Source organism: Pavona decussata, unplaced genomic scaffold (genome assembly GCF_977016875.1).
Source record: "Pavona decussata unplaced genomic scaffold, jaPavDecu1.1 SCAFFOLD_8, whole genome shotgun sequence".
Lineage (NCBI taxonomy): Eukaryota > Metazoa > Cnidaria > Anthozoa > Scleractinia > Agariciidae > Pavona > Pavona decussata.
This window is the reverse complement of record NW_028145431.1, coordinates 682,519-690,000: the sequence shown is the minus strand read 5'-3', so window position 1 is coordinate 690,000 and position 7,482 is coordinate 682,519. Positions and strand designations below refer to the sequence as shown.

The following is a 7,482-nucleotide window of genomic DNA, read 5'->3' as shown; positions in this document are numbered from 1 at the left end:
GTTCGGTGCCTATTTTAAAGTTACAGTCAACGGATTTCCTTGGGCGTTTTTGAAAAATCATTATTTTCGTTTTTTTAGGATTTTTTTTAGCATCCATGTTTAACAATATGAAGAGAGCGCGTTTAAACAGTTTTGTGACCCTGTTTTGGATCTTGATAGGATAATCAAATCATCTGCATACAAGAGTGAATTTAGTTCGGTTCCATTTGGAAGAACGAATGGATTAGACATCGTGTTTTCGAATAAATACGGCAAATTGTTTATATAGAGGTTAAACAAAAGGGGACTTAAAATACATACTTGACGTACACCTCTTGAGTATGAGAAAGATCGTGTTATGTTTTCTCCGATTCTTATAGAACATGTAGAGCTGCAATAAAGAGTTTTAATCAGGTTATAAAAGTGTCCTCCTATGTTGATCTTGAGTCTCTTGTGGAACAACCCCTCGTGCCAAACGGAGTCGAAAGCTTTACGAAAATCCACGAAACAAGCATAGACTTTTTCCTTATGGTAGTGGACATATTTATCTATTAGGGTCCTTAGAGTGAAAACATGGTCTGCAGTACGGTTTTCAGGCAGAAAGCCAATTTGGGAATTATGTAATATCTCGTTTTCTTCAAAGTACAGATATAATCTACGATTTAAAATGGAGCTAAACAATTTTCCATGGCAGCTAGATATACATATGCCTCTATAGTTTGTTGGGTCACTCTTGTCACCCGATTTGTAGATTGGAGCTACAAGTCCTTGACACCAAATATCTGGCATTTTTCCAGATTGCAGAATGAAATTAAAAGGTTTGATATAAGCAGGCATAAGCGAGTTAAGGCTCGCTTTGATCATTTCGTTTCTTATTTTATCAACGAATGGGGCTTTCTTATTTTTTAGTTTCTTTACTGCTTGGCGTATTTCTTGTTCAGTTATCGCATGGTCTAAATAGTTAAGCTGTTCTTTTTCTTTCTCCAACTCATTATAGATTTCTTGTTGTTGTATGGAAGTTCCCTGGTCATTAGAGTGTAAGGATTGGAAGTGGTTGAGCCACGTTTCCTCCAAGATTGGGGCGGGAACATTTTCGACGATAGTATCGTCCATTGACTTTAAACAGTTCCAAAACGATGCGTTGTCGGGATTTAATCCTAGTTCGTCGAGTTTCAGAGATTTTTCAGTCTGAAATGCTTTCCTTTTTGAGTCAAGGAGCTTTTTGTAATCAGTCAAGGTTTTGTGAAATTTCTCCCGTAAGTCAGAGTCAAAAGGATCGCGATGTTTTTGATTTGACACTTTTCGTAATTCGTGTCTTTTTAGACGACATTCACGGTCGAACCACTTTTTGTTAGACGTTGCCTTTACACGTTTACGAGATTTTTTGGTTTTAATCTTGAGACAGATTTTTGATGTCGCAGTTAGAATGTTCACAGCATCAGCTAATGAGACATTCACGTCTTCAGTGTGTCGTTCCATATATTCACTTATTAGGATTTGGATTGATTCCGTGTGTAACGTGTTTTTGAATCTTAATTAAGAGTCACTTTCCCAACAGAACTGGCGTGGTAGACTCATTAAGCTATCGGTACGATTTGAAGTTTGGGTAGCGTTTGTTGGTAAGCTGTTGTTAGCATTCAGCCATGCGGCGATGGCACTGTGGTCCGATAAGTGGGATGGCTGCTTAACAACAAAATTGGTAACATTGAGTAGTGTACACTGATCGCATATTACGTAATCAATGACATTGTCAAAACTATTCCGTTGGATTGGCTGAAAAGCTGATTCTAACTGATCATTAGAGATTACGTTGTTGCCCTCTTGCGAGACAGTTTCGGAGTATTTTCCGGTTCTTGAATTAAAGCCTCCCATAAGTATAATTGATCCTGTCGGAGAAAAATCTATTATGTCTTGTTCTAGCTAATCAAAAATTTCGGGATCGAAATATTTCGAGTTACACGAAGGTATATATATATTCCACAAACGTGAATATCCTTCATCGAATTCAAAAGATCTTTCTTGATTATAAACCATACATAATTTTGCGTTGTTTTCGTGATTACAATATTTTTATCAAGTTTGTTCTTATAAAATCGAGCTATTCCTCCAGAGTTCCGACCACCTTTTCTCGATTGGTTAGGGGTGGAACATTGTACAAATAATTTATATCCGGTTATTTCCAAATCAGTACAACTGCCAATTTCGGTTAGTATTATAAAATCAGAGTTATCAATAACTCTAAAAAAATCAGTGTTCTGTAATTTTCTTCCAAGGCATTTGGAAGATAGTCCGTTGTCCAAAACGATAATTTGCTTGAAATATCGGGGCGATCTTTAGTATCAATAATAGATAACTACATTATTTCCTCATTATACTGGTATAAAATTCATAGGAGTTTTAAGTAAGCGTCTCAATGTTGAAATAAAGTTTTTTGGTTGATTAGATAAATGATTTTACAAATCGTAGAAAGGATATGATTTCCTGAGGTATTGCTGTATTTGTTACGCTGATGGATGGGTGAGTCTGTTCACGGGCAGTTTCCATTTTTCCATCGTGCGGAAGCGTTTGATGCGGCGTGTTGGAATACTGATGGGGGACAGTGTGGTATGGCGCTAGGGGTATCTTTTGGTGTGTTGTATTCGCAGCATGTGAGAGCGTTTGATGCGGTGCTGGTGCATTTTGATGTAGTGCAGCTTGGTGTGGCGCAGGAGTTATTTGTTGCGACAGTCGTGGTGTAACAAATGGCATTGCCTGAGGACGCGTCTGAGGGTTGTAAGGCCAGTGACTGGTGTGAAGAGGTGTGTTCTTGACAGCGTTGCTGTACGACGTATGACGCAGTAGTGGACTGGGACCTAGGAGGGATGGCGGGTGATTTTGTGGTGTTCTTTGTTGGAGACGGCCGTAAATGGCATTTTTCAGGTTTTTCGCGAAAAGCCCTATATGGCGTTTAAGAATATGCTTGTGATCACGGAGAATATTTGGTTGATTCGCGAAAAGGTTTTCGTGCTTGATTAATTGTACATTGGGCAGTCTTGAGCAGCTACTGATTAATTGATCATTTATTGAAGTAATTAACGGAGCTGGGATGTCGTTACGGGGTAGAAGAGTGGAGAACAATATCTTGCTGGAAGGGAATTTCGTTGAGGCCTCAGTAATCAACATTAAAATGTTCGAGACAAGCAAGATCATGCTGTATTCGAGCGAGTGTTGTCGTTGTTGTTGGTGCTAGCCGTAGACGCAGAAGTAGTAGGGTGCTGGGGATTAGCTGTTTTTTGCTTGTCTTGTCCCAGGTCTTGTTTACCATTAGCGAGTGGTTTTGTGGGGGGTTCTTGTAGGGGATAAAAAGAGTTAGACGTTGGTAGATTGACAACGAGCAATTCGTTTTCGTTCCATTGGGCGCATTTTGATGAAGGATTTTCATATTCTTCATCACATTCTTTTTCCGTTGCGAAAATGATGTTTTCTTCCACTGTGCTAGGCGGTGACTGGCTCGACAGGTTACTACTGGCAATTTCCGGTGAATTCAATTTCTCCCAAAGTGATTTAATTTGATCTCTGAGAAACGTGACCTCTGCCTCTAGTAGTAGTAGTAGTAGTAGTAGTAGTAGTAGCAGTAGCAGTAGCAGTAGCAGTAGCAGTAGCAGTAGCAGTAGCAGTAGCAGTAGCAGTAGCAGTAGCAGTAGCAGTAGCAGTAGCAGTAGCAGTAGCGGTAGCGGTAGCGGTAGCGGTAGCGGTAGCGGTAGCGGTAGCGGTAGTAGTAGTAGTAGTAGTAGTAGTAGTAGTAGTAGTAGTAGTAGTAGTAGTAGTAGTAGTAGTAGTAGTAGTAGCAGTAGTAGTAGTAGTAGTAGTAGTGGTAGTAGTAGTAGTAGTAGCAGTAGTAGTAGTAGTAGTAGTAGTAGTAGTAGTAGTAGTAGTAGTAGTAGTAGTAGTAGTAGTAGTAGTAGTAGTAGTGGCAGTGGCAGTGGCAGTAGTGGTAGTAGTAGTAGTAGTAGTAGTAGTAGTAGTAGTAGTGGTAGTAGTAGTAGTAGTAGTAGTAGTAGTAGTAGTAGTAGTAGTAGTAGTAGTAGTAGTAGTAGTAGTAGTAGTAGTAGTAGTAGTAGTAGTAGAGCAAAGCACTGATTTGTTTAAATTATACACGTTTTCAAATTAAACCACGTAGCATGGGCATCGATCAATTGCTCCCTTAGGTTCAGCTCCTCAAAAATCGATACCGTATCGGTTAGTAAACAAATACTTTCAAAGTAGCATATACATATGTGACATTCGTACAACTTACGGTTCCCTGAGTAAGTGGCTGTAGCATCGTGCAAGAGAAATTTCGCTCTGAACTTATCAAAGCAAAGAATGTTTTCTGTTGTTGTGGATAACAACCGCATTGGACGAAACTACAAAAGCTACTGAGTTAACTGAGCACTTAAAAAGTTGGTAGCGAAGCGGACGGGGCATAGACGGTACGTGAACACCCATGCCAGACGCCTAACGGGAGGCCTTTATTAAGTCAACGAGGCAGTCTTCTTCCCCTTTTCTTATCCTGACGCCATATTAAGGGTTTAGGGAACGCAATTACAAGACAACAATTGTTTACTGCGTAATTTCTTTTAAGTGGAATACCAAACCATTATTATCTGGGATATTTTCTGTCGTCGGTATTGTATTGGTAAAATAGCTTGTGTCTTTCTTATCTTACAGGTGACGTAGGCTTGGCTGATGTCCTTGCAGTGTTTGTTCGATGAAGACGTAACACGCCCTTAGAAGCAACTACATGCACATGCATTCCCCACTCCACAAAGTAGCGGAGCGATTATGGGATCGTTTGGGTAGACAGATGAAAATTGTACTGATGAATAAGTGCATTTCTTGGCAGTAAATTGTATGAGAAATACTCTTTTAGATGAAAACTGTTTAATATTAAGAGCTAAACTTCCCGTAAAAAATGCCGAAATTCTCCTTATTTGGCGGTCCGATGTCCACCTGTTCTACCCAAGGATCCCACAATCCCTTAATCGTACCAGCCTCCTCGCAGCTTCTGGAGTGCAGTGGGGAGTTGTGTAATCCTTATGTGACCGGCTTGGAAAAAAAGTTAACAAAGCAAGGCTGTATATAAGCGTTAACAAAATAGACTTAATTTTTTAGGCAAATAGGGTACGTATTAAAAGTAGATCTTTGTATAAAAAAGTATATATCAACTCTGATAAATTTATATCCACAATGGCATTCTGGAAACTCGTGTAAATCTGTTCCGAGTAGCATTATCAGATCTTCGCTCTGTCCACTTTCAGTCAACGACGTTTTTTATCACGTCTGTTTTAAAGCCATAACAGGATAGTATTTTTAGAAAAGATTGTTATACGTTCGTTGGTGGGTTTTCCCAAAATTATGTTAATCCCATGTGCCTTGGCGTCTTTATCATATTTTATAAAGTAAAAAATTGGTTAGTTTAATCGCATGTCCATCTATCATATTTATGAGAGTCTGTCGTGACTTTTGGATCACTTTCAAGTTAACGAATTAATGAGTAGCCAATGCAATGTTGACTTAGCCATAGTACCGAGGTAGCGCATCGCAAACTAAGAAATATAATCCATTTGGCTGTACGTGTATTCTGTTATCAAAATATGATAAAGATTATGAAGTACTCTACGAGCAAGTAGTAGTTACTATTGCAATGCTTTAATTATCAATCACGTATAAATAAAGGATGATTGATTGATTGATTGATTGATTGATTGATTGATTGATTGATTGATTGATTGATTAAGTAGTCGGGGAAAGAGTTTTAAAATATTTTTGTCTTTGATCCTGCAAAATGAACCCTCAGTGAAACAAAAGAGAGACAAAAAAGTTTTATCAAGCTTCGCACCATACTTTTAGCATTTCATGGTGTTGTCGAACTTTTTAATGCTATTTTCCATGAACCAAAAAAAAAGACACTGTGTTGAGTTTATTACCGTTGTTTCAGCTTCTGAAGCGCATCCGATCCACACAAAATTCCTCTCCAAAATCCAAATTGATCGTTGACATTTTGAATAGCACTTAGCAAGTCCCTATTACAGTGCGTTCCTCCCTAGAGCATCTGGTCACCTTATTACTCGACGACTACAAGGTAGACCTGATTTGTGTTTGTCAAACCCTCCATCGTTCCTTGTCAGAGGTTTTATTTAACAAGGACGTTGGGTTGTTAACTAGATATTTAAAAACGGTCCTTGAGCCCATCCCATACTCACTCTTTTGGTCCCACAGGGGGTTCTGGAAAACAAAGAGTACATTTTTGTCCGGAGATGGCGTTCATTTGAATGGGAGAGGGCAAAATAAATTTTACCGCAGTTTAAGAGGGGCAGTGCCCAAATGCTTGTATTTACTTGATGATATTTAGCTAGTTATTCAAATGCTGGACGCCAGTTCCGTGATTCTTTGGTATGGTTTTTCATGCTGTGTTGCGTCTGCAGCTGTTTTTCAATTTGTGTTGTGAGTTTATCATTTGGGCGCTGTCTTTGTATGTTACTGTTATCTTACTGAGCCCCTTTTTGGTCATGATTTTTCTATGGCCAGGCGAGTTGGCCTTTCCTTATCGACATAGTTTTCCAGAATTTCATGGCAAAAATCTATCTGAGATTTATTTTTCTGAGGCCTTACCATGGTTTTCGATCTTTGAAGACTGGATATCTTCAGCTACACTCTTACTGGGTGATAAAAGAGGCTAAACCAACTATACAAAAAGAGAAAATGTTTCTTGTTCCATGAATTTAAAATTACCAATTCAGGTAGTAGCCCCCTGTGCAGATTCTCTTTGGGCTGTTAATATCAACTATTCATAAAACGTTCAGGGTGGAGATAGGTGGGGTTCATGTGGCAATCTATGTATAGCAAAGTTGGAACAATAGGCGTGTTGGCCACATAACCTTTGCTCTGTGTTTTTCTGAATTTTCGAGTGTGGAGCTCACATTTTTGCCCGATAAGGAAAGATCTCAAAATGCTAAAACCACCAAATCTTAGGAGTGCATTTCATTTGCCTTTTAGTGCGGAGTTATTAGTTTCATTTTAGAATAAAAACTAGCGAAATCATGATTAATAGCGAACAACGTTCCGACGTCCTCTTGACAGCACTGTCAAGTTCAAGATGTCAGTGTCAAATGCGGGGAAACATTTGTGAAGATAATTTTAGATCTAGTGTGGGATGAGGCTAATGTCAGCTATAGGCGCCGACACCTCCACCAACGTTTTGAATAGCGTAAGATGAGATCATCCATTGGTAACAACCTGGAGCAGAAAAACAGCCTGGAAGCCAACAGTCAGTTGATTTGAAGCACATTCGATCCTGAAGAAATGTCGAAACAAACTTGACTTCCACAATTATGAGCGTTTTTATCAGAGAACTTAAACCGAATATTAACACTCAGTCTGACATTATCCCAGCAAAACGTTTCACATCAGTAAAACAATGCTTCCGCAATCTTTATACTTTACCTACACCTATCTTCTTGAATACTTCATCGCACAAGACAC

The 7,482-nt window shown here is 39.1% G+C and overlaps 1 pseudogene across 1 annotated transcript in view; it reads left to right on the top strand.

The window, feature by feature from the left end:
- The window catches only part of LOC146488739 (uncharacterized), a 16,811-nt pseudogene extending 11,122 nt beyond the window's left edge, over positions 1–5,689 (top strand). Inside the window, exon 7 of the transcript XR_014865365.1 lies at positions 4,669–5,689. The product of XR_014865365.1 is annotated as an uncharacterized LOC146488739 (transcript). The remainder of the gene's footprint in view (positions 1–4,668) is intronic.
- Positions 5,690–7,482: the final 1,793 nt, after the last annotated feature.